The 25,580-nt window shown below is 34.8% G+C and overlaps 1 protein-coding gene across 1 annotated transcript in view; it reads right to left on the minus strand.

Moving 5' to 3' along the window:
* Positions 1-25,580, minus strand: part of LOC145292193 (cilia- and flagella-associated protein 65-like) — a 2,765,874-nt gene that overhangs the window by 463,751 nt on the left and 2,276,543 nt on the right. The gene's annotated exons all lie outside the window — the stretch shown is intronic.

Below are 25,580 nucleotides of genomic sequence, written 5' to 3' on the forward strand. Positions count from 1 at the left end.
GATTCCTTTTTCACCTCGTTTTTTATGAAATGGTATTTTATATTTATATGCTTAGATCTTTGGTTGATTATCGTGTTCTGTGCTAAGACTATACTGGCTTGATTATCACAATTAATTACTACGAAGCTTTTAGTTCATTCTGGCTCTAAAATAGTCTTTAGGATATTTTTAAGGTAGAGTGCTTCCTGGGTCGTGTGTGTGAGCGCGATAAATTCTGCTTCACACGTAGAGAGAGACAATCTGTTGCTTTTTAGATTTCCATGAAATAATAGGCCTATTTGCTTAGAGTCTGAAACAATATCTAGATATACTTTTTCGATCTTCGTCATTTCCCCAATCTGAATCTGAAAATCCTTCTAATTTTAGGGGATTTTTTGATTTTCTAAATACTAATTTCTGTTTTTTAGTTCCTTTTAAATAACGCAGGACTTGTTTAGCTATGTTTAAAACCTTCATTGTCGGTCATGATAATTTTTGTGACAGTTTTGTTACTGTATAGCATATGTCGGGTCTGGTTGCAGTTATTAAATATACAAGACTACCTATAATTTCCCGGTATTATTTATCATTTATTATTTTAGATTCTGTGTGTATATTTTTATTAATATCATTTTCGACCGGCGTAGAGCATTTCTTGCACTCTCCCATTCCAAATCTTAATAGTATTTTGTAGATGTATCTCGATTGATTCATCGTAACAAGTCCTTTGCTTTGAGTAAATTCTATCCCCAAAAACCAGGATATTTTGCCAAGATCGGTCATTTTGAATCTTTTACTTAATTTGTTCTTAACATCGGTTTACATTATGTCACAATTTGATGCGATTAAAATATCATCGACCCACAAAACCAAAATCAGTAGTTTATCGTCTTTTTGTTGGGTATACAGCGCATTGTCTGAATTGTTGTTTAATAATATAATCGTGAAATACTGTATTCCAACACTGAGCACTCTGCTTCAGACCATATAATGACTTATTAAGTCGCCACACACTATTTTTATTTTTTAATTATAAAACCCTCTGGAGGGGTAATATAAATTTCACAGTCTATGGGGCATTAAAATAAGCATTTTTTTTACGTCCATTTCATGGATGTTTAGGTCATATTGCGATGCGATTTGCAGTAAAATTCTGATTGTTGTTAGGTTTGTGGTCGGTGAAAACGTAGAAAAATATTCTATACCGTAAATCTGATTTGCAGATTCTATTCTGTAAATCGATTTGCAGTAAAAATTCTAATTGTTATTAGGTTTGTGGTCGGAGAAAACGTAGAAAAATATTTTATATCATAAATCTGAGAGTATCCTTTAGCAACAAATCTAGCTATGTACTGTTCTATGCCTGATGCTCTAGTCTTTTTTGTAAAGACCTATCTTGTAGAAATAACATGTTTTCTTTTGGGAGAGACACTACCGTATAGGTATCATTTTTGGTTAAGGCGTCTATTTCTTTTTTCATGTCAATTTTCCATTCATCACAATGTTTTGAATTAATTGCTTTGTTAAAGCTTTTTGGTGTATTTTCCATTGAATAGCAATAGTCGCTTTGATAATCTTTTATATTGTCGACCACAAAAAAATCAGGTCGCCTTCTATTTCTTTTGGGATATCTTTCGCCTTTATCATCATCATCACCATGGATACTCTTGTCTTCATCATTTTTATTGTCTCTGTTTGTTTAAATTATTTGAGGAAATATAATTTCATCTTCTTTACATGACGGGATTTCGTCTGTAAAATTAAACGTGTCTGCGAATTTTAAACATCGGATTCTTTTTATTTTATTTTTCTCTGGAAAAATATAATAAATTGGCAGCATCGTTTATAAATAGAATCGCCCGACTGTGTGGGATCATACCCCATTATGAATAAAAAATATTGCAACAATGTACACGTGCATTAACTTTGTCGAAACACATTCTATAAAAGTATTTGTAAAACAAGCACAGGGATTCAACATTGCGGTGATGGGACAACGGTTTGAGCTTGGTAGACACTACAAGACCTGCTGAGTTAAAGACTCTTTCTGACCCTTGCCCAAAAGAGAGAGATTAGTGCATGGTGTACCAGCCCAAATGTTGCACCAATAATCGATGCATAGAAGAATGGTGCTTTATAAATATATAGAATACTGGAACGTCTGATAAGTTGTGGTGTATCATTAAGTGCTTGAACGACTTATAAATTAATTAAGATAGATGCCGAGTCTATATCTTTACAACCTGTAGAATTTATTAAAGGCAAGTAGAAAACATTTATACATTTTCATACAAACAATATCTTTTAGTAGAAAACGTATAAGAGCTTTGTGTATTGTGTACATGTGCGTTTTGTTGATCTCTGGCGATCATGTGTGGATTGATATTAATTGTTCAGTTTATATTGTTATCGATATCATTCAGTGATCATAGAGTTTGTGCATGGTTATACAATTTTTAGCTTACCTCGCTAAGACTGGATTAGTATGCAAAAGTTCGTTTCATGCAAGAGTCGTGTTTGCGTTTGTGAACTAAGCTTGGAACATGTCGTTCATCGTTCGTCACTGTCGTGTGCTATGGGAAAAGAGGAGAGAGAGAGAGAGAGAGAAAGAGAAAGATAGAAGAGGAAAAAAAAGAAAAGATATTGAAACGGAATTTTAGTATCAACGTATGTTTGTCAGAGGTGAGGTCAAAGGGCGGTAATTGCTTATTCCTTTCTTTCTACAAATTGTGTCTGTGTGTTCGCTTAGCACGGAACTATTTAACTAACTAGTTTTTAAAGGAATGTATCTCTACAGATACTGGCAGGTCTGAGAAGTTTACTGACCTGGTAGAGGGATCTAACCACCTTTATAGCATATTTGACAGTACTGTTATATATTTATTCAAATTCATCTTGTCTGCGAATGTTAGCCTGAGGACTTAATATTGGACTCTTGGGAAGCAACGATTGGAAATGTTTCTTCTAATCGTTTTGAAACTTGTAAATGAATTAAATTGTTTAAAATTCAAACTTAATTTAAGCAGTTATGTTTAGTTGTGAAGGAATGTTGTAATAAATATGGTAAAATAAATGATAACCGCATGAAAAAAGAGTAATTTTGAAGCTTAACTTATAAATTGTCTGGCATGAATGAAAGTTCCATAGCAATACTTTAGTATTATCGTTTATTTGTATTGATAATACAAATAGAAAAAATAAAAATTCACTAAAAAGAAACAAAATCGAAATTGTAATAGAAGTAAAATTCACATAACCATATGTTTAACTTGAAGCAATGACGACTTTGAAGTTGTTACTCCTTCTATGCATGTTAGTTCAATATAAAGAATGTTTTTTTGTTTTGGCTGAGAGGTAAAATGAATTTCGTAGCAAGCGAAATTGAAATGTATAAAAAAATAAATTGATTCGCTCAAGGGTTGAGGAGTAAACAGAAAAAATAACTTTTAATTAACAAAAAAGAAATGACAGATAGAAAGGTTAATTTCGGTGTGGTTGTGATAAATACCCGGTATGTCAGCGTCAGTTTAAGGCTTCACACGAGAATCAAGGAAAAATTACAGTTTATTCTTTTAACAACGATATATATATATACATGATACAAAATACTTGAAAAAATATTCAAATATATTAGATTTGAGCTATCGTCATTTGACACCGATTAAGCAAAATTCCCTAAATTTCAATTTCTTTTTAAAACCCTTTAAGGTCAGCCTTAAGTTTTAGACTTTTTAGAATGTAATGAATACTGATGAAAATTGGAATAACTATTTGAGACATAAAGTTTAGTAGAATTATATCTTGATAAGGTGAGATAAATCTGGTGCAAAACTGTTTTGTTCTTCTACTTAGACATTTAAAGTTATATGGAATACTAGCAAGGGTGTAACATAGTGTCTATGAGTGTGCGGAAAAGTATCGGAAGCAGCAGAGGATGGTTGGCTTACAAAGAGATTGGCAGCAGCAGTAGCCACAAAATTTACATATGCAAATAAGGAAGTATGCACGAGAATAAAAAAGACAAAAAAGGAGAAAAAATGCACCACGTGCTCAGGGAGAATCAAAGTGGACATCGAATAGAATGGACCTGTAGAACGAAGATGAGAAATGTCTGCGGCTGGTGTGAATCAGAGAGGAAAAGTGTATAATGGATGAGATGGACGATGGCGAAAAACTTAAGTGGTGTTGAAACGATTATAACGGTAATTAAAAACTTTTGTTAAAAAAGAAAAAAAATGCCGACCCGAAGTTTATTTATTTATTTCCTGTTTTATTTCTATGAATTACTAAAGTAAAGTGTAATGGCCATGTTACAAGGAAACCCGACATTGCTTAGGATTGAATTAGGATCAACGAATGTTCCACATTTCCAATACTTTTATTGTCATCGAAATCGGTTGAATTGCCCATTTTCCAACACAAATCGATTGATTGCTTACACTAGTCGTAGACCAACATGATGCACTGGAATGAAGCTTCACATTCCTCGCTGAAGTGACTTTGTCCACAATTAATTGTAGTCTACTGTAGAGTTAATTTTATCAAATTATATTTATATAATGGATTGAATTAAACCTTAAAATGCAAAAGTTAAGTATCGTGGTTCAATTCTGCTCTAAACAGAAACATTCATTTCAAGCGTACCCTTCAGTTGATTTCATATGCTGGGCCCTTCCGCTTGTGCTGTGATAAAACTTGTAAAATGTACTTATGATGTTAGGCTGTATCAGAGTGTTAACTTTGTTCAAGGTCAGACTGTTCCTTCTTGAATCAGACTTTTTTTGGTTATCAAATTTTTTATACTTATCGGAGGCATTCTGATACAAAAGTTATCTAAGAATACTGCCAGTCACATAAAGTACATTTGTGTAAAATTTCAAAAACATCAGCCCAGCCGTTTTCGAGTCTATAGGGAACTCACACACACACAAAGTGCCTTTTGTATATAAGTAGAGAGTATATTGGATCGTGTTTCTATCTGTCACCTCAGTCTAGGAGTAAAATAATAGCATCCAAATATTTTAATAGTTTTAAACAAATACATGATAATCGAATCGATTATTTAGATTTTAAAATTATTTAAACATGTATTTCAGATTTGCTTGAAGCATTTAATGAAAAATTATATTTGATCGCATTAAACAGAAAGCAGATATTTTATGCACGGAATAATACTTATAAAAAGAAAACATAAAAATAATAAATGCAAGCACAGTTTGTCATGGATACACGAGTGCATAGATACCACTAATAGAGTCTATGATTGCTTTTGACGTGCCTACCAGCTTATGTCAATTCTGATGTTTATATCACATTTAAGAGCGCAATCCAGCCATAGATCTGAGTCTAAATCCTGATATAGACGAGTCAATAAATGAAGGAAGTGGCAGGATATTTTGAGCCTTTTCTTTCTCCATTAATTATCCGAGTTCTGCCATAAATGTGGATGGCTGTGGGACACTTTATCTTCCATTACTTGGAATTTGAAGAAGTTGGCTTAAAAATATCAACAAAAATACTGAGAGCTTTAAAATTGTTTTTCAACTCATTTTTACACTAGGGACATTTCTTGATTTGCTTATAGGGATCTGGAAATATATGAGGACCTTGGAATTATATACATTATATTTATCTTAGTCTGTTTTCCTGTCCATTCAACTTTTTCTCGGAAGCTAATAAGGCAATCTGACTGAAATTTTGCATAGATCTTTGTTATGAAATGGCGCAGCAAACTAAGTATTAGGGATTAATATGGATTAGGATTTAATGCAAGAATCAACATAAATTTAACCATATTCAACCATCAATCTATATATCTATAAAAGTGAAATTGTCTGTCTGCGTGTGTACATTTCCCTATCAAACTACTCTGTCACTTTTCAGTCTACAGACTCGAGATTTAACATAAGGGGTATTGAGATTTAGGAAAATCTTTTTAATCGGTTTTCGGCCAGAAATAAGGCTGTTAAGGGGTCAAAGTAAAATGTATTCAGACATAGACTAAGCTTTTTAATCGGTTTTTGGCCGAAAATTTGGCTGCCAAGGGGTCAAAGGTTAAAATATTTGACCTTTACGGTCTCTAACAAACTATTCAGCCAATTCTGGGTCTAAACATTTGAAATTTTACATAAAGGGTACTCCAACATGCAGTAAGCTTTTTAATCAGTTTTTGGGCGAGGATTTGGCTGCCAAGAGGTTTAAGTTGAAAGAGTTGACTATTTCAGACTCTACCAAACTCCTCCGCCAATTTTGGGTCTAAACACTTGAAATTTTAGATGTAGGTTACTTGGACATGAGTCAAACATTTTAATATATATATATACATATGTACATAAAGTTATGAACAGTACATACGGCCCGAGCAAAGCCGGGCTAAACTGCTAATTTAGCATAAGGCCATCATTCTAATCAACGGGCTATAACTTTAGGCCATTAAAAACAGGCAACAAAGTCTAGTATTTTCAGTAATTCTAACAACTTGTCAGTCCAATCCATCTTGTTTGGAATTAAACACGGAAGCATTTTTTATGTCTTCAATGGAATACACTGCAAAATATTAGCATTTGAAATTCTATTCAACAATGTGTAGCAAAAAAACCTTCAAGGAAAATAACGAAATAAGTTAATCTTGTATCAAAAAAGTTAATCCAGGGTAAATATTTAGACAATAGAGAACTGATAACCAGAGTTTGCTGGGTTTAATAGTCTTGTTTACGGTATATTAAACATTTTTAGTTCATTTAATTTCGGATATGGTCATTGTGGGAAATGTTGAATATACTTCAAGCATTCATTTAACAATTTATTTGATAAATAAATAGCTTCTATTTTAATCACAGATAGGAGATTGGTAGAACTGCCATTCTAATTCAAAGAGGACCCAAGAATAATGATAATTAAGGGTTGACTCCACATTCTCTTAAATTCCCAAATTGAGACCTCACCATCAAATATTGTTTTATGTCATAGTCATGACCCAATTGAAATAGATAGAGTTTGAGTAGTGAATAGGGTTGGGAAGGTGGATAGGCAAAGGAATAATAAATGTTAATTAACAGTTATATAAAGAACTGGGAAAGATTGATTTAGGGCTGTTTGGGAGAGGGATGAACACCCTGGATGCCAGGGTCAGTTTGGTGCAACACACATGGATAAATTACTTGGGTATGATTCTGAAGTTCCCATCTACATTAAGTTGGGAGTTATAGGTATAAGCTTATAAATTAGACACTTTTTATTTGATTACAGAGATGTTCTTAAAATAAACATTTTTATTCATTGTAACTAAAAAATATATATGTAAGATAGTTTCTGTTGTGGTCCTGTAAGCGTCCGGAAGAACGACATTGCTCATTATTTAGTGGAAACAAAATATATTGAAAAGAAAAACAAATAAAGAGAGTGGTTATTCATCAGTCCAACTGCTAAGTGTTGTGGATGACATAGGTTTAAGTAACAATCTTCGTCGCCAATGTTGTGAACCTGTAAGGGTCCGAAAGAAAGACAACTTTTCCAAAAGTTTGACTCAAATTGCAATTTAATCTTCTCATTTCACAACAACGACGACGACAACAATTTTACAAAATCCGACTCTCGAATGTTTACTCTCTATAACATGATGACTTTCGAATGCTTATTTTGAACTCGCCATAACAGATCAATTTTCAAAAAGTCCGGTTCTCTAATTCTTATTTAAAATTCTCCATAAGGCGACAACAATTTAAAAAAGTCCCGAATGCTTATTCAAAATTCTCCATGACATGCCGATGCTAACTGTAAAAAAAATCTACCTCTCGTTTCGGTCGTATTAACTCTATTTTCTTCATGCTAAAATAGCTTCTAATAATAATAATAATAATAATAAAGGATTACCATCATTTGCAGTACTTCTTACATTCTGACCTTCTCTTTCATGTCAAGCATTCGACCCCCTATTTTCCTAAATTCGATCATCCAAACGTAACCAATTCAATCATATGCAAATGCATTTCAAAACACAAAAATACATCTTGGAGATGCTTCAAGGCGATATGTTGACTTCTCTCACGTGTTTCAAAGTTTTCAAAATCGTAATAAACCAACCAGAAAAAGACCACTAACTCGAAGGTGAACCGATGTGCAACTAAAAGAGATGTAACCAAATGACATTTGGGGCACTTAATCTTTTTTTTTTTATTATAACATTTTCACCCCAAACAAGGCACATTGCCACTTTGGTGTAGGGGGCTACTATCAGTGGAGTACTATGTTGGGATTTGGGCAGCAAGATGTCGGTTCACGTTACACTTGAACTTCTGCATGTCGGTACAGTTGGGGAAGCAGGGACTTGGAATGGAATTCCAGAGTCTAGTAGTTCTGGGGAAGAAACTACTGGAGTAGAAAGATCTTTTACATCTAGGGATCTCTACTGTGTGGGGGTGGGATTTGGCAGCTTGTCGGGTTTGTCGAGGGTGTCTATGTAATGGGGGCACAAGTGTCTCAGTTCGCCAGCGCATTCACCATTAAAATACTTGTAGAACAGGCAGAGGGATGCAACATTTCGTCGATAGGACAGAGGCTGAAGCTTAGATGCCAGTTCAGGGCCTATCAGATTGGCAACTCTCTTTTGAACTTGTCTAGGAGCGAGAGACTAGTAGCAGATGCACCAGCCCAAATGGGACAGCAATACTCCATAAATCTGTCCAACATTTGGTTTCACTTAAACGAGTTTGTATTATTTGAATTATTCGGACTACTGTTTGTATCTTGGACATTATTCACACAAATTTTCAGTCTATGTTAGCTTTGAAGTGCGTCTTGTCAAATTTGAGATTCTTTATGACAAACTCGAGAATTTATATGGAATTTAAAATAGAACTCTTTATTTAATCCATGATCCTTGATCTCACTGAATCAGTTATGATCAAGTTGAAATCTTCCTTAATTATATTTTTGTGTTGCTCTTACTGAGGATTGAACCCTCAACCTCAAGAAGTCTATCATTTACAACTGATTATAACTGAGCACTTTTATCTGATGCACCACTGACCACGATAAAGATTTCCGAGTCCGACAAGATGTACCTGAAAAATCTCGGAGTTTACATCAGCAGAGACATTGTGAGAATAGCCTTCAATACGAAAAATTATTTTGTATTATCCAAACAATGCGAATCATAGATCCTCATTTTAATAATTTTGAAACCTAACTTGGCATCAACTAAAACAAATCGCGAATAAGCAGAAATATAAGAAACTGTTTTGTGTTATCCCATAGTAATCATTGTTGACGGTATTTAAAGTCAAAGTTAATCATTTTGGTAAAGGTTTCTAAGCTTCAAATTTTTAATATCTTCAAATATTTAGTAATGATGTTTATTAAACTAGTTTATGATGGAACTGTATCTGCATGAAGTTCATGTTGTATCCAAAATAGATTCTATTTCGAACCCTACCACTTCTTGAGTGGACCTGGGAGTACAATTAACAAAGGAGTGAAGCATTGCCGGATTCAGTTTAATGTTAAACCTAAGATAACAAATACATTATAAGCTGTTAGTGTAAACAGACAAGAATCTACAAGAAAATATGATCGATAAAGATTCTGTTTTCTTTTAGAGATAAAGTCGTATTAGTACGATGAAAACATCTTTGTAAGACGAGCATGATAAATGAGTTGAAAGACGAGAGTATTTTTGAAAATATAATTTGCAAGTAATTACAAAGTAATTTGTTTTTGAAAGAAAACGTAAAAATACACCAAACAATGTGTTCTCTTGAGTTGTGAAGTTGAACTTAGCTCTCAGCTAAATGTTTTCATTATCCATTATTCCTTTTGAAACAAACGAACTCACAATAGAGAATATTCTTGAAAATATCTTATGACACATTGCATAATTGAATACTAAATAAATAATATGTCTGCTAATCATATTTTGTCGAAGATGATAGTCTAGGAAGAAAACAGGCAAAGTATAAAAATACACTTTCTTACTATTCTTCTATTTTTATGCATTGATCAGCAGTTTATTTTACATATCTTTACTAATAGAAGGGCCATCTGTCCGTCTGTCTTGTGTGTAAGCTCACTACTTTTATGTAATTAGACATAAGTTGAAATTTGGTGGAAATGATCCTTTACTTGTATATAATGTCCCAAGAGGATTACACTTTATTTAATTTGGATTTTAATTTGGAGTCTTTTATTGGAAGCAACGTTTCCCGTAAGTCAATATGTAACTTTTAGCTGCTAAAACTTCATTCTCATTACACCCAGAAAATGTCTTTTTGAAAAAGGGATTCTAACCCATGAAATATCTTTCAACTGAGATTTTGCATTATATCATAAATTTCATTTGGATTACAAATTTGTGAATTTATTGTAAAAACTGTAAAATATATTTTATTGAGAACAATAATTTCACTATTATATTTCCAACAATTTTAGATAAGGATAAATAATTCATACCATTTAGACTATTTGGACTCATCTTTAGTGTTATTTTCAAAATCGTTAATCTATATATTATTTGTCAAACTCCACAGCAGAAGGTTGCATGTATTATTTGGATTCTTCCAACTACTATTCTCATCTTCATTGACATTTTTACAACGTTTTGGTCGATGTAGCTGCTTACATTCTTCATGTGTACCTTCTTGAATTCAGAAATCTGCATGGAATTTTAAACAGAACCTTTTACTTCATCTAAAAGGGTAGCATGCTCTCGTTCTGTCAGCCATGACTGAATAGAAGTTCTAAGTAATTCACAATGGTATTTTGAGTGTCACCCACGCCGAGTATTGAACCTTCAACCTCCAGTAGTAACTTATAACTGAATTTTACCAAATACTTTATCTACTATGTCACGGACTCATGGTTCGAGTTCGAAAATAACATCCACAAGTGAAGCATGCATGGTCCACCGTGAGTCCACAGTAAACGAGGCATAAAAAAATGACTAAGTTCAGCACCCCCCCCCCCATTTACCCCAAAAGTTCCCAGGGGGTGTCAAGTCCTGGTGAAAATGAACAAACGGTGCAGTTTTAGGGCTTAACATATGTAAATTTCAGTTTTGCACCATGCAAACAAAGAAATGACTACGTCCATCATTTAACCCCTCCCCCATTTAGCCCCCAAAGTCCCCAAGGCTATAACATATTTAAATTTGAGTTCAGCACCATGCAAAACTGCTAAATAGACATACACAAAAAATTTTGGACAAATATGGTAAAATAGTCCCAAAAATGGGGTGTTTTTATTAGCCCTAAAAGAGCCCCTGTGATACACCCAAGAATTATTGCGAGGTATAGACAAACAAAATTATATAGAAATCAGTTAGTTACAACTTTTCAGAAAGTTTCATAAAAATCCAAGGCATTAATTTTTTTTAATAAGCACAAAAGTGTCAATTTTAGTCATTTTAACTCGACAGGCACCCCTGGGGGGGGGGTAACCGGAGTTTTTCCAGAAAATCCATTCTGTTACTTTTTTACTCATATCATGTTTAATGTCTGTGCAAAATTTTAAAAAAAATTCCAAGTCATAGTTATTGAGAAAAGGGCGGACAGACGAACAGATGAATGGACAAGAGTGAATTTACAGCTCCCCCCCCCCCCATTTAGTCAGGGGACCAAAAATGAGAACAGTAGTATGAATAGTCCAAATAATATATGTTTTTCCACTATTATTAATCAAAAGAACATTAAAACTGTAGTTCATATAGCCTTAATTTTTAAACCAGATTTTCCAGTTTTATATAAATTTTCAAAATTTTCATCGCATAATATTTGTTAAGGTTTTCTATTCATATTGACAGCTTTGTTTATTTAAGAAATGCCTTTTTAGTTAAAAAAATATGTTGTTCAAAACTTAATAATTTGTTGAATAAATTGTTTTGTTTGGCTTGTTTAAAATCTGTGATTTATCTAGATTTTATTATATCCTTAGCAAGTATAAATGCAAATCTTTTCTAAGGTTTTCTTTTTGAAAAGCAAGTCTAAACCATCTTTCAAATTATATATGTTCTAAGAAAATACAAAATAGATAAATTTCTGATTTGAAACAAGACAGATTACGATTTAGAATTTGGCACAAATGATCATCTACGAATGAAGATTGCTACAAGAGGATTATAGTTCATTTACATCTGATTTTAATGAGCTTTACAGCGTATGTCAATCACACAACATTATACATATTCTAAAAAAAATGCAAAATGTCGGTCATTTTAAGGTGCACTAAACATTCAAGTTGTTTATAGCTTACTATTGTTCAGCACTACATTTCATTCGCTTGAAATATTTTGGCGTCTGACATCTTTCACTTATTAAAAGGATCAATATAATACAACTTGCTGTTGTGGAAAGGAAGTAGGTCCAATTAGTTCGATAAACCAAGTGCTGCCGAAGCAGTGCCAAGCCCTTTTTTTGTTGTAATGGAGTATGATCTAGCAGCTCTTTTCTAGAAGGGGTAACCTTCAAGATAGTACCTCCTTTCTGGAGGGTGTGTGTATTATTACCGAAAGATGAGCAAAGTCAACTCCTCCGAAAGGGCACTCTGATTGGTACAAAAAAAAAGAAAAATGACCTAACCTACTTACTATTTGGCAAGAAGGCATCAAGTACCATTTTTTTAAGTCTTTCATTTGATGTGAGCGAGGATTGAGCTCTAATCTTCCAGCTCATTAGTGAACACTCTTACCGTTATTCTATGAAGGGCATGCAATAAGTAATGCCCCTGGCTCACTTCCCATAGCAGTAGAGCAACGAAACTTGGCACAGTTATTAGTCTTTCTCTACATAGGAACCACCCAGAGTTATGCAATTCTCCCATCGTTTGATGCAGCTCTGGAGACCGTTTTTGTAGAACACCCCAGGTTGGTACTCCAACCATGATGTGATTTCAGAAATCAAGGCTGCATCATCTGGGAAACGCTTTCCTTTCAAAAACAACTTCATGGCTGGGAAGAGGTGAAAGTGAGAGGGTGCAAGGTCAGGAGAGTAGGGAAGATGGGGGTGGATTTCATAACCACACGCCCGTGCTTCTGATCTGGTGACATGTGAGTTGTGAACCGGAGCGTTGTCCTGCAGGAGGTGGGTACCTTTGCTGATCTTGCCCCACCTCTTGATTTTGATAGCTTCCCTTAATTTCCTCAAAAGTGAAGCATAATAGGCTCTTGTAACTGTGGTACCCTTTGCCAGGAAATTTGTCATCACTACTCTGTCCTGGTCCCAGAATACTGTGAGCATGACCTTGCCAGCGGAGGGCTGCACCCTTTCCTTCTTTGGAGATAGTGAGTCCATGTGCTTCCACTACATTGACTGGGCTTTGGTCTCGGGATCATAGTGATGGACCCAGGTTTCATTCTGTGTAATCAGTCTTTTGAAAAACTTTGACTCATCTTCATCTTCTTGGCACATCTCCAAATTCATTGTTGAGCACTCAACGCATTCTCACTTCCTGGAATGGTGTGAGCAACCGGGGAATCCATCTGGCAGACACCTTATGCATATGCAAATGTTCATGAATCATAGTTTCCACAGACCCTGTACTAACCTTGACATCTTAGGCTATTTGGCGAATAGTAATGCGCCGATCTTCCAAAATGGCAGCCTCAACTTGACGGACAGATGCCTCATCAATGGCAGGAGGGGGAGGCGACCAGGTCTGAGGGCTGTTTCCACAGACTTCCGGCCATGTTTGAATTCATGATGCCAGGGTTTTACAAGGTCAATATATGGGGCATTATCACAATAAGTTTCTTTCATTTCATCAAAAGTCTCCTGTGGTGTGCGTCCTTTCAAATACAAAAAACGGATCACTGCTCGACATTTAACAGGCTCCATTTCACGCCTGACTCAGTTCAAACACCTGTAAAACAGAAACCACAATTAGTTCAGAGCTGTAATTTGCCACATAACCCATAGAGATACAAATCATTGCACATGCAAAATTTCAGCTAGATCAGACAACTGGAAATGGGCCAGGGGCATTATTTATTGCACGCCCCTCGTAAGTGGGGTGGTATAAGTGACAATTCCACATGTGTACTCTAACTTCAATTGATATCATTGATTTATTTCTTTTCATGTAATATATTATTTCTTTATTAAAATCTGTTATGCCCCTCTCCACCACACACATAAAATCAAACCTTCATAGTTAACATGTAAGACGCATTTTTTTTAGTGATTTGATACTCTGCAGGCCTTAACACTACTCTACCAATGTGCAAGGATTGTCAGTCATTGTTTCTAGTAGAAGGAAAAAGACTATTCTGCATTTGAACTTGTGGCAATAAATCTGATCTTTTAACTATGATGGAAGAGCTTAAATATAAAGAATCTATCTTTTCCACCGTAGATATTTGTTTTATCTATACTTAATGCGATAAAATGCAATATATATGTGTGTGTGTGGGGAGGGGGTGTAAATAAGCTCTAAGAATTGTATATAAAAATATGCAGTTTAAATTCCTAAGGATATTTAATAAATTCAACATATTGCAGATTTACGTCTTGTATAAGCCAACTTGCCGAAGGAAAATCCACAATTACAAAAATTCAGCAATGCAACATTGCAACAGTGAAAAATAAACAAAAAAAAAAACAACCTTAAAACTTAGATTGTAAAATAGAATACGAATATCATCAGCTGTTTGGGCGGTTGGGTTTCGATCTTGTCTAACCACACTTGATGAGTTGTCATACAGCGAAACAGTACTGTATGTGGATGACTATATATATATATATATATATATATATATATATATATATAATCTGTGTAGTTTTTTTTGTTTATATCCATTAGAAGCGCTGAGTGAAATTTGAAGAATAAAATACGTATATGTTTGAAGCCAAAAACTGCAACGCGAAATTTTTTATAAAATAAACGAGTGTTTATTTTTTAAGAAATATATTTTGAAGTAAGACTCCTTTGTCAATGTTTTTTTTTTTCTCTTTTTCTTCGACATGATGTAGAGTAGAAGATAGTTCGATGAAGAGTCCACATGATGTTGTTTACTGTTGGGTTTTTATGAAGCCGGGTAGGTGACGCATGGTCGCGCATTTTGAAAATCTGGGTATGTCAAGATCAACTAATATATATATATATATATATATATATATATATATATATATATATATATATATTAGTGGATCTTGACATATTTGTAACACAACTTTTCTGTAAACACAAAACAAAATCTTTTTCAATTTATGCATCCAGATAAATATTAACATTTTGGTAATTTTTAAACAAATTTCTTTATCTTTTGAATGTGACCATTAAGAAAGGAAATGAAAAAAGAAATCAATTTGCCTTTTAACTTGAAATTCAAAAGTAGATTGCAATTTATGGAAAATTAAGTCAGCTCTTCTAAAGAAATGAACATTCGAACTCTAATGCTAAATATTTGTCCAAGTATTTTAAAATCATCATAATCATTTAATTAAAAAAAATCGAATACAAATAATAGTTAATTAAGAAAATGTCCTTTTTTTAAAGCAAATATGCAAATGATTAAACTTGTGACTGATATTGCATGTAGTATATGTGTAAGATGGTGGGTCTATTGTGTAAAGTTTAATTAATTTGAGATAATGAGTTTTGATTTTACCATTACTGCATAAACAGGTTTAACTTTCACATATATTCATTATTGAATTTTTTTTTTAACACATTTGAATTCAGTATACACCATAACATACCATGTGAAATTTAGTATTTCGTGTGTTTTAAATGTCTTTATAAAATTGAATAGAGCACTTTTGGGTAACTAACATTGTTTACACGAACAGTAGTTTTCTCACATATGCTGAAAAATGAACTGATACGAAAAGGATTGCCTTTAAATCATAGTTTGAATCATTGCTTGCATACTCATACTGTAGAGATATGATACAGTGTTACACTTTATCTTTTCTTATAAAAGGCACTTTGTATGTGTGTGTGTATTTGTGGGCGTTCGTCCCCCATGGAATCGGCTGTACCAATTAAAAAAAAAATTACACAAATGTACTTTGAGTGGAAGGGTTATTAGACAGGTTTTATATTAAAATCCGCTAAAAAGTGAACATCGATAATTAAAAAAAAATCTGATTAAGAAGAAAGAGTCTAATTTTAACCAAAGTTAACACTCTTATATAGCCTAACATCACAGGTGCATTTGAGAAGTTTTATCACTGCGCAAGCAAAAGGGTTCGGCATATAAGTACAATACTTAATGGTTTTTTTTTTTTTTTTTTTTTAATGGAGAGTAGAAAACGCATTGTGGATGCGTTATCGGCAGCTCCTGTTACTCTCGCTTCTTCTTATTTGTCCCTCAGTCCTCATTTTTTAATGAGTGATTTTTCTGACAAAGGGAGAAGAAAAAGCTGTTTTCTAGGTTGGCAGTATTTTGTACGAACAGTTGGCTGAGATGGCGGAAATTTTCTTTTTCTATGTCTATCATTGTAGCCATGTCACTAGTAAGGGTGCTGGAGGTAAACGTTTTGTCTGGGCTGACGTTATCCACCTGATAGTCAGGGACCCGAACCTTGGATTAACCACTAAGGAGGCTGTCCTATCAGCAGGTGCAAAGTACTGGGGCTGCTGTATTGCCATTTGGTGAATGGATTCTGGACCATGCAGTAGCTTCTGGTGGGACCTCTTGATGCCATACTAGTGGGTAATTGTTACGGCTTTACCTTATCATTAGCTACAAATAATAAAAAAAAAATTCTTCGTTTCTTTTTCTCTCTTAATTTCCCCTCTCTGTCCTGCTCTAAGTAAATCTGACGACCTAGTCCACAAATTTCAAAATTTCATCATGAAAAGTTTCAAGAAAAAATACACGATTAAACCCGGTTCTCCAACTTCCAACGTAGACCCCTACTACCATGTCTCCTTCTCCAACATCAGGGGTCTACGTTCTAACCTTCCAGAGGTTGAAATCCAATTACAGGAGACTAAACCAGACCTTTTATTTTTAAGTGAAACTGGCATTGGACAGGCTATTTCCCTAGAAGAGTTCGCAATTAAAGGATACTCTAACTTAACCTCTAAATCTGACCCCCAAGATCGCCATGGGCATGGAATATGTGCCTATATTAAAGATAGCTTTCCATGTGGTAGGGACATCTCCAGGGAAGATCCTAACTTACCCTATATGTGCTTCCGGGTTGCTTTAGCTCATACTACAGCATTTTTATTTACTCTCTATCGCCCCCACAACAGCGGAGTAACTATCTTTAAAAGCATATCTGAGAAAATTGACCAAGTCCTATCTGCTTATCCTTCAGCTAACATTCACGTATGTGGAGACTTCAATGTTCACAACGTCGAATGGTTGACCCACTCAAACAAGACCGATGATGAGGGGAGGTTCTGTCATAATTTCTTCATTGCCTATGACCTCACTCAGATTGTTCAGGAACCCACCCGTGTGCCCGACAATGACGGCCAGTATGCGAGCCTACTAGACCTTTTTCTCACAACTTGCCCTGAACTATGTTCAGTTTCTGTTCTGTCGCCTCTTGGATCTTCCGACCACTCTGTTGTATCAATTAAGATAAAAATGAAATGTAATAAGTCCCCAGACGTACCTCTCCATCGTACAGTATATCGATACACTAAGGCTGACTGGGATAGCTTCCGTACATTTATAACTGATCTACCTCTGCATTCCATATTTAAAAAGGATGTGTCCTCTATAGTATTAGACCTGACGGAATGGTTAATTGTAGGTATTGATCGTTTCATACCATCGAAAAAGTTTCAGCAAAAACCTAACAGCCAGCCATGGTTCTCTCCAGAATGTGCTGCTGCCATTGCGCACAGAAATCACTTTTTCCACTGTTTCCAACGTAATAGATGTATGGAAACTAAAGCCGCTTTCAGGACTGCCAGCAACCATTGTAAGAAAGTAATAAAGAGCGCAAGATGGTTGTATGCTCAATCTGTTAAGTCCAAAGTAGCTGAGCAGCGGCTTGGTTCCCACCAGTTTTGGCAAATAGCAAACAGAATTCTGAACAGAAGTGTGCGCTCCATTCCAACTATCATCAATGGACCTGAGGTAATCTCGTCAGCATCAAACAAAGCCAAACTCTTTGTCAAGAACTTTGCAGCTAATTCTACCTTTTGCGATCAAGGCCGCCAACCCCCAATATTTCCTCCTGTATCTGAAAACACACTATGTGATATACGTATATCTGTACGTGATGTTGCCAAGCTAATCAAAAACCTTGATTCCAGTAAAGCAACTGGCCCGGACGGTATTCCAATTATTGTACTCAAAAAACTTCAACCTGAACTAGCGCCCATACTTACAAAACTGTTTAAACGTTGTCTTAAGGAGAATAGTTTTCCATCTCCCTGGAAAATTTCATCTGTATGTCCTGTATTTAAGAATTCAGGTGATCGCTCATCCCCCTCTCAGTACAGGCCAATAAGTCTCCTGTGCGTCATGAGTAAGTTGCTGGAATCTGTGTTAAATACAGAAGTAATCAACCATCTCAACAAAAATAACCTTCTTAGTGACACTCAATATGGTTTCCGTTCTGCTAGATCTACAGCAGATGTGCTTACAGTTATATCTCATAGGATTAGCAAATCTCTCGACGGAGGCAACCTTTCTAGGGCAATTGCTCTTGACATATCTAAGGCCTTTGATAGGGTATGGCATAAAGGTTTACTTCATAAGATCTCTAGCTATGGTATAGCTGGAAATGTCTTCTCAATTATTAAATCATTTCTTTCTGATAGGTTCATAAGAGTAGTAGTTGAGGGGCAAAAATCAGAAGCCCACAGTATTAATGCCGGTGTCCCTCAGGGGTCCATCCTGGGCCCAACTCTTTTCCTGATCTACATTAATGATCTTCCAAATCACATCCTTAAATCATTTGTAGACATTTATGCTGACGACACTACCATTTATGGTAGCACATCTAAGACAGTAAACGACCAAGTTCTCTCCAATTCTCTCTCCTCTGATCTTGAGCATGTAGTACAATGGGAAAGGAATGGCTGGTTACTTTTAATGCATCTAAAACCAAGCTTCTCTCTTCACATCATCAACATTCTGATCCACATCTGGCATCAATTGAAATGAATGGCTCTCGTCTTCAGGAGGCCTCAAGTTTTGACAAGCTTCTGGGCTTGACCATTACTCCTGATCTTAAATGGAACACGTACATCAAATCTGTTGCCAAGGCCGCTGGAAAAATGGTGGGATCTTTCTATCGATCCAGTAGATATCTCACTGCTGATGCAATTCTCTATCTATATAAGAGCCAGGTACGTCCAAGGATGGAATACTGTTGCCACATCTGGGCAGGAGCTGCTAGAAAGGACTTGGCCTGCCTTGATAGAGTTCAAAATAGACTTCGTAGCCTCGTAGGAGATGTCCTTTTCTCTTCCTTGCAACCTCTATCTCACAGAAGAGATGTTGCGAGTTTGTCTCTGATGTATCGTTATTTTCATGGAAAGTGTTCGACTGAGCTTCAATCTATGGTCCCCCCTGGCCAAACTTTCACAAGAAACACTCGTCTAGCTGTAAACACTATCAAAAATTCCCCCCACTCTTTATCTGTGCCTAAACCTAAACGTAGATTCCATGAACAAAGCTTTTTTATTAGAACTGCACGCCTGTGGAATTTTCTTCCGTTTTCCTGCTTTCCGGCTGACTACAATATGGTTGTCTTCAAGTCTAACGTAAATAAGTTCTTGATGAGCCGTTCCATATAAGTTATAAAATTTAACAAATTTTCGTTACTAATGATTATTATATTGTCCAATTTCTACTGTACACTCTTTAACCCTTATCCTTGAGTGGCCTCTCGGCCTTGATAATGAGTTGATATCTATGAAAAAAAAAAAAAAAAAGAAAAAGTCCAATGTGAACAAGTTCTAATTGAATCGTCGCCCTAAGTAATCCAAGTTACAAAATTCCCACTGTTTACTATGCTAAAATCACGATGACTAATGTATACCTATTAACCCTTATCCTCGAGTGGCCTCTGGGCCTTGATAAGTGGTGACACCCTTGTAAAAAAAAAAAAAATATATAAAATCAACAGTAAGTTCTTTGATAAGATAGGACATATTCGAAATGAATGTTTCTGTTTAGAGTAAAACTGAATCATGATATTTGACTTTGGCATTTTAAACTTAATTTAAAACTATTATATAAAAGTAATTTCATAAAATCAACAGTAGCTTTTCTGCAGTGCAATGTAGATTACAATGTATTGTGCACTAAGTCATTGCGGGGAGATAGTACACTCGATTAGAGCAGACAACCGATTTGATTGAAAAATGGGCGATTTCAATGACAATAAAGTATCGGAGGTGTAGAACACTTGTCTCTAATTATTCAATCCTGAACAATGTCGGGTCTCCCTACTAGTATATATATATATATATATATATATATGTATATTATGAAAGGCAATAATGACCAAATTTAGTATAGTAACCAGTATATATTAAATACCCAAATCACAAAGTGCTCAATATAATGAAAAAATAAATTAGTTGTTATATAATAATAATGATAATATTACAAAATCCTATAAACCGACTTTTTCCCTAATTCAAAAATACATATGTGGTGACATCAACTGTGGGTAATACTATTCAAAATGGGTGTGAAGGATCAAACACAATGGAAAGATAGAGGAGAGAGAGAGAGCACCAACCAGATGTTCACTGAAAAGGTACGGACAATGAAGGAACTTTAGAAACTAATGGTAAACAGGGATTATGATAATGCAACATGATTCGCAAAAGTTACTGAGTGCTGGCAATCTGGGGAGACTTGATGTCACTTAGACTGTCGTAAATATTACTTTTTATTGTCAGTGAGCAATCAATAATAATGATTTGTGTGAAAACTAGAATAATAAGATACATCTTCAAGCCTAAATGTAGTTAACAGGCAAACATAGACATGAGGATATATCTTCAAGTTAATAAAGACATATGAATTTCAGATGATTCTTTACAATATTGGCCTTTCTTTCTCATCAAATCATTTTTGGAATTCCTATATTCGATCCATTGCTTTTTCTGCTTCTCATAAAACTGGTTCTCTCTATCACTCGAAACACTTTTTCACATCTGAGGTCATTCTCCATCTCTACAAATCTACTATCAGACCATGTATGAAGTATTGTTCATATATTTGGAATGGTGAATTTCTGTCTCATTTGAGGGTTCTTGAAAAGGTGCAGAAAAGTATCTGTAATTTAACTGGTCCCACCCTTTCTTCTCTGCAGTCTCTATCTCACAGGCATTATGTTTCTAGTCTCAATCTTTTTATAAATACTATTATGGCATGTGCTCTTTGAAATCGTCTAACCTATCTCCTGCTTCTTTTGTTCCAGCTCGTTTGACTCGTTGGTCAAGTGGTCTCCATCAATACACTGTTTTGATACTTCATTGTAATACAGTTTCCTATTCCAGTATCTTCTTTCCCAAGATCCGAAGACTTGTGAAGCTCTCTTTCTGCTGCCTGTTTTTTTCCTTACCTATAACCTTTCTTTTTTTTTTTTTCAGGACTAAGTTCAATAGACATCTGTCTTTTCGATAATCATCTTTCATTTTTGTTAGCCCCTTACATCATGTGGCTTCATGCCTTGACTAGAGCGATTTCCATAACATTTTTTTTTAAATCACATCACCATGTAAACTAACATCTTATCTTTTAAATAGACCATTTTTTGGATATATGTGATGACTATTTCAAACGTCATAGGAATCTCAGTTTATTATAGGTGTTATTTATTATATGATATATTATGTGTATCACCATATCGTGTTTGTGTGAAACAATGGCTGAATAAAACGACCTTGGGGGATGGTTACAGTAACAATGCCGTCCTAAGGAGGCGTTTAAATGGTCACAAATGGTTATATAAGAGGATATCATTGTTAGTTGACAATTTGGGCCTGAGAAGAATCAACTCATTGAATTCTCGTGCATATCTCTCCTTTCTAACAACTAACCATTTACCACTGTCACTGGCAATACAGATATATTGTTATAGTTTCATATACCAGTGTGTCGTCATTCTTTTAAGCACAGCGGAAATACAACGAATTTAGTTGAATCAAAATTTCTTCTCATAAAATCTTGTCTTTGAGTGGCCTTTTGGACTTGATAAGCGGTGATTCGTTAATAAAAAAATATTGATTGCAAAAATGAGTTTATTTTCTCATTGCAGTGTTAGTGTAAAATAAACTTGCAATGTTTGTTTTTGTTTTTTACGTGTACATAATTTACATGTCTGTAATTTAAGATTGAATGAGCAACATTTACAATTGCACCGATTTCATTCACTTGGAATGCATCGTAGATGATGGTTAATGAGATCAACGTATTATTGGTTTGATGATGAAGAACATTATAAAAAGATTGAAAATGATTTTTATGACAACATTTGACTTGAAGTGGCCATGTTGTAGTGTGCAAGGAAACAGTCCTGTGGAAAGAAAACCTGTTTGTGGAAATTCTGCCTGATGCCCAGCAAACCGATGAGGAAAAGATAGTTCTTTTAGGTTTGTGATAGAGAGAATAATTTTTGCTGTAAATGTCGTACAACGAGAAACCAGAGATTGGAGCTCAGTCGAACAGCTTTCATTGAAATAACGACAGAGTAGAGATAGACAAGAAACCTGAGAAAGGAATTGTAGAGATGAGATCATCCCTCACTAGATTGTGAAGATGATTTTGTACCCTGTCAAGGCAAGAAAGAGTGGTCCGAGTTTCTTATAGAGATGGGTGGACGTGTGTAAAATTAGATACGTCCATTGAAGCTGCACATTTAATACTGACGGTGCTATTTTAAACCAAACAAAACAAACCTCCCGTGGGAGATGATCTCTTCTTTTCTATTTAACTCTTATCACCGAAGAGATATTGCTGGCCTCTTTCTACTTTATCATTTTTTCCATGGAAAGTACTCGACTGAGCTCAAGTCTTTGGTTGCTCCTTATATAATATTTACAACAAGAACTCGTCATTTCATCATAATAAAAAAAACTCTCTCAATATGCCTAACGTTAGCTGGAATTTCTATGAACAGATTTTCTTTATAAGAGATTCCCACATATAAAACATCTTACTACATGACTACTTCCCTGCTGATTACAATTAAGTTGTCTTCAAATCTAATGGCAATAAATTATTGTCATGGATCGTCCAAGAATAATAAAATGCAATTCATACAATTGATCGGTGTTAATACTCCCATAGTGTTCTACAACTTTCATCTGGCATTCATTTCTTTTTCAATCACTCTTATTTTCAAGAGACTTTTCCTTCATAAGCGGTGACCTCTAAAGTAAAAAAATAAGGCAGACAGACAACACTGATAATAGAGGTACAAGGACGCATTTGTATACGTCAAAGAAAAAAATGTTCTTTTCTTGTATTTCAATCGTTATTTACAGCTTTTGTGATTTCCTTTGTGTAGAGATTGCATTTCAACAACGATTGTGTATGCATTATTCCAATTTCACTTGAATTAATTATTGGAAATAGAGTTCTCTTCTTTTTTTTTGGGGGGGGGACTTCATAATAATTAAATTAAAAATTATTCTGCATAATTTCATCATTTCAGCTTTTAATAAAGCACAATTGTTAACTTGAAACGGACGGTAATTCATTAATCTTGTAGAGGAGGGTTAATGGATTCTTATTTTCAGGACATTTTAGTTTCTCAAATAAATAAATAAATAAATAAATAAATAAATAAGAATAAAATTTAAAAAAAACTACATAAAATGAAATTGATTTTAGTGTGAAATTCTTCCAGGCTTTCATAACTTGGTCGTTTGGTGCAATTTCATTTCATAGTTACCAAGGGAAATCACTCTGTGATCTACCCACTTGTCTAATATGAGATTGTTGTTTTTCACATTTTTCTAATACTAGTAGTTCTTAAAAATGTCTAATACAGGCATTAAATATGAAACATTTCTATATAGCTATAAAAGTCAGAATGTGTGTGTGTGTGTGTGTGTGTGTGTGTGAGGACAACTCCCAACCCATATTCTCAACAAAGTTTTGATCTACAGACTTGAAATTTGGTATATGGGGTATTCAGACATATAGAAAACTTTTTAATCGGTGTTCATCCGGAAAAAAAGGGCTACTAAGAGGTTAAAAATGAAAAATTGATACATGGGGGGGGGGTCATCAGATTTTTATCTATTTGTCAACTGTTTCACTAAGTTTGAAAACACTTTTTAAAGATCATGGGAAGCTGGTCTAATGATTATCGTACTTGACTTACTGTCTTTAGGTTTTGGTTTCAATCTCAGTTCGAGTATTTTTTTACTTACAAGAAGTGAACTGTTGTTTAGAAAAATATAATACTCGCATGCAATTTTCTCAGTTTCTTTCTGATTTTTTATTATTTCATTTTTTTAAAGGAATTTAACCTTATATTTAATACCGGGCAACGCTGTGTACATCTGCTAGCATGAAATAAAATAATAAAATGAAAACAGTCTTTCATTGACGCCTAATACTAACCCTAAGTTTAGGGTGTTGATCATTAATTTAGTTTTTATTAAAACAGATGGCATTATGGATACCTTAAACGGAATTCCTATTAATTACTTTATTGTATGTAACTCGATAGTCTCTCCCTCTTAGACAGGGTCCAAAAGAGAGTAGCCAACCTTATAGGTTCCACACGATCAGCTAGGCTTCAACCGCTGTTCCATCGACGAAATGTTGCATCCTTCTGCCTGTTTTACAAGTATTTTAATAGTAGATGCTCCAACGAACAGCTTTTGTTCCCCCTTGACGTAAATATCCTTGACAAACCGAACAAGTAACAAAATCCCACCCCTACACAGTAGAAATGAAGCCTTCTACTCTAATAGTTTCTTCCCTAGGACTGCTAGACTTTGAGATTCCTTTCTGGGTTTCTGCTTCCCTGATTGTACTGACATGCAGTGTAATGTGAACAGACATCTTGCTGCTCAACTTCCTACATAGTATCCCTACAAATTATGTCCGAGATAGTAGCCCTCTACATTGAAATGGCTCCATGCCTTGTCTGGGGTGAAAATGCAATTAAAAATAGAAAAAAATGTGTTCTTATATCTTTCCCTGCACATGTGGTCACCATTTTGTGAGTTGTAACAGATGAGGTCTGAAGAAGGAAAAGGCAATAGTGAAAAAAGAACTGAAAGTGAGTTTACAAGTATTTTAATGGAATGTGCTCCAACGAACTCCAAGCCCTTGTACCTTCTCGACATAAATACCCCAACTAACCTGACAAGCAGCAAAATCCCACCCCTGTACTATAGAGATCCCTAGATATCGGAAAACCTTCTACTCTAATAGTTTCTTTGTTCATACTTTATGTCCTTGCTTCCCTGACTATACTGACATGCAGAAGTTCAAGTGTAATGTGAAAACATCTTGCTGCTCAACTCCCTACATTGTATCCTTGTAACTTTGTTCCAAATAGTAGCCACTTAGATCCAAGTGACACTATGTCTTGTTTGGGGTGAAAAAGAAAAAAGAAATTGAGACCCAAACTGATTTAACTATTGCACAATCTAAACATAAATTTAAACGTTATCTAATCTATATAATATTTCTCTTAGTCTATTTGTATGTCTGT

Source organism: Euprymna scolopes, chromosome 13 (assembly GCF_053919585.1).
Source record: "Euprymna scolopes isolate OS-2025 chromosome 13, ASM5391958v1, whole genome shotgun sequence".
Taxonomy (NCBI): domain Eukaryota; kingdom Metazoa; phylum Mollusca; class Cephalopoda; order Sepiida; family Sepiolidae; genus Euprymna; species Euprymna scolopes.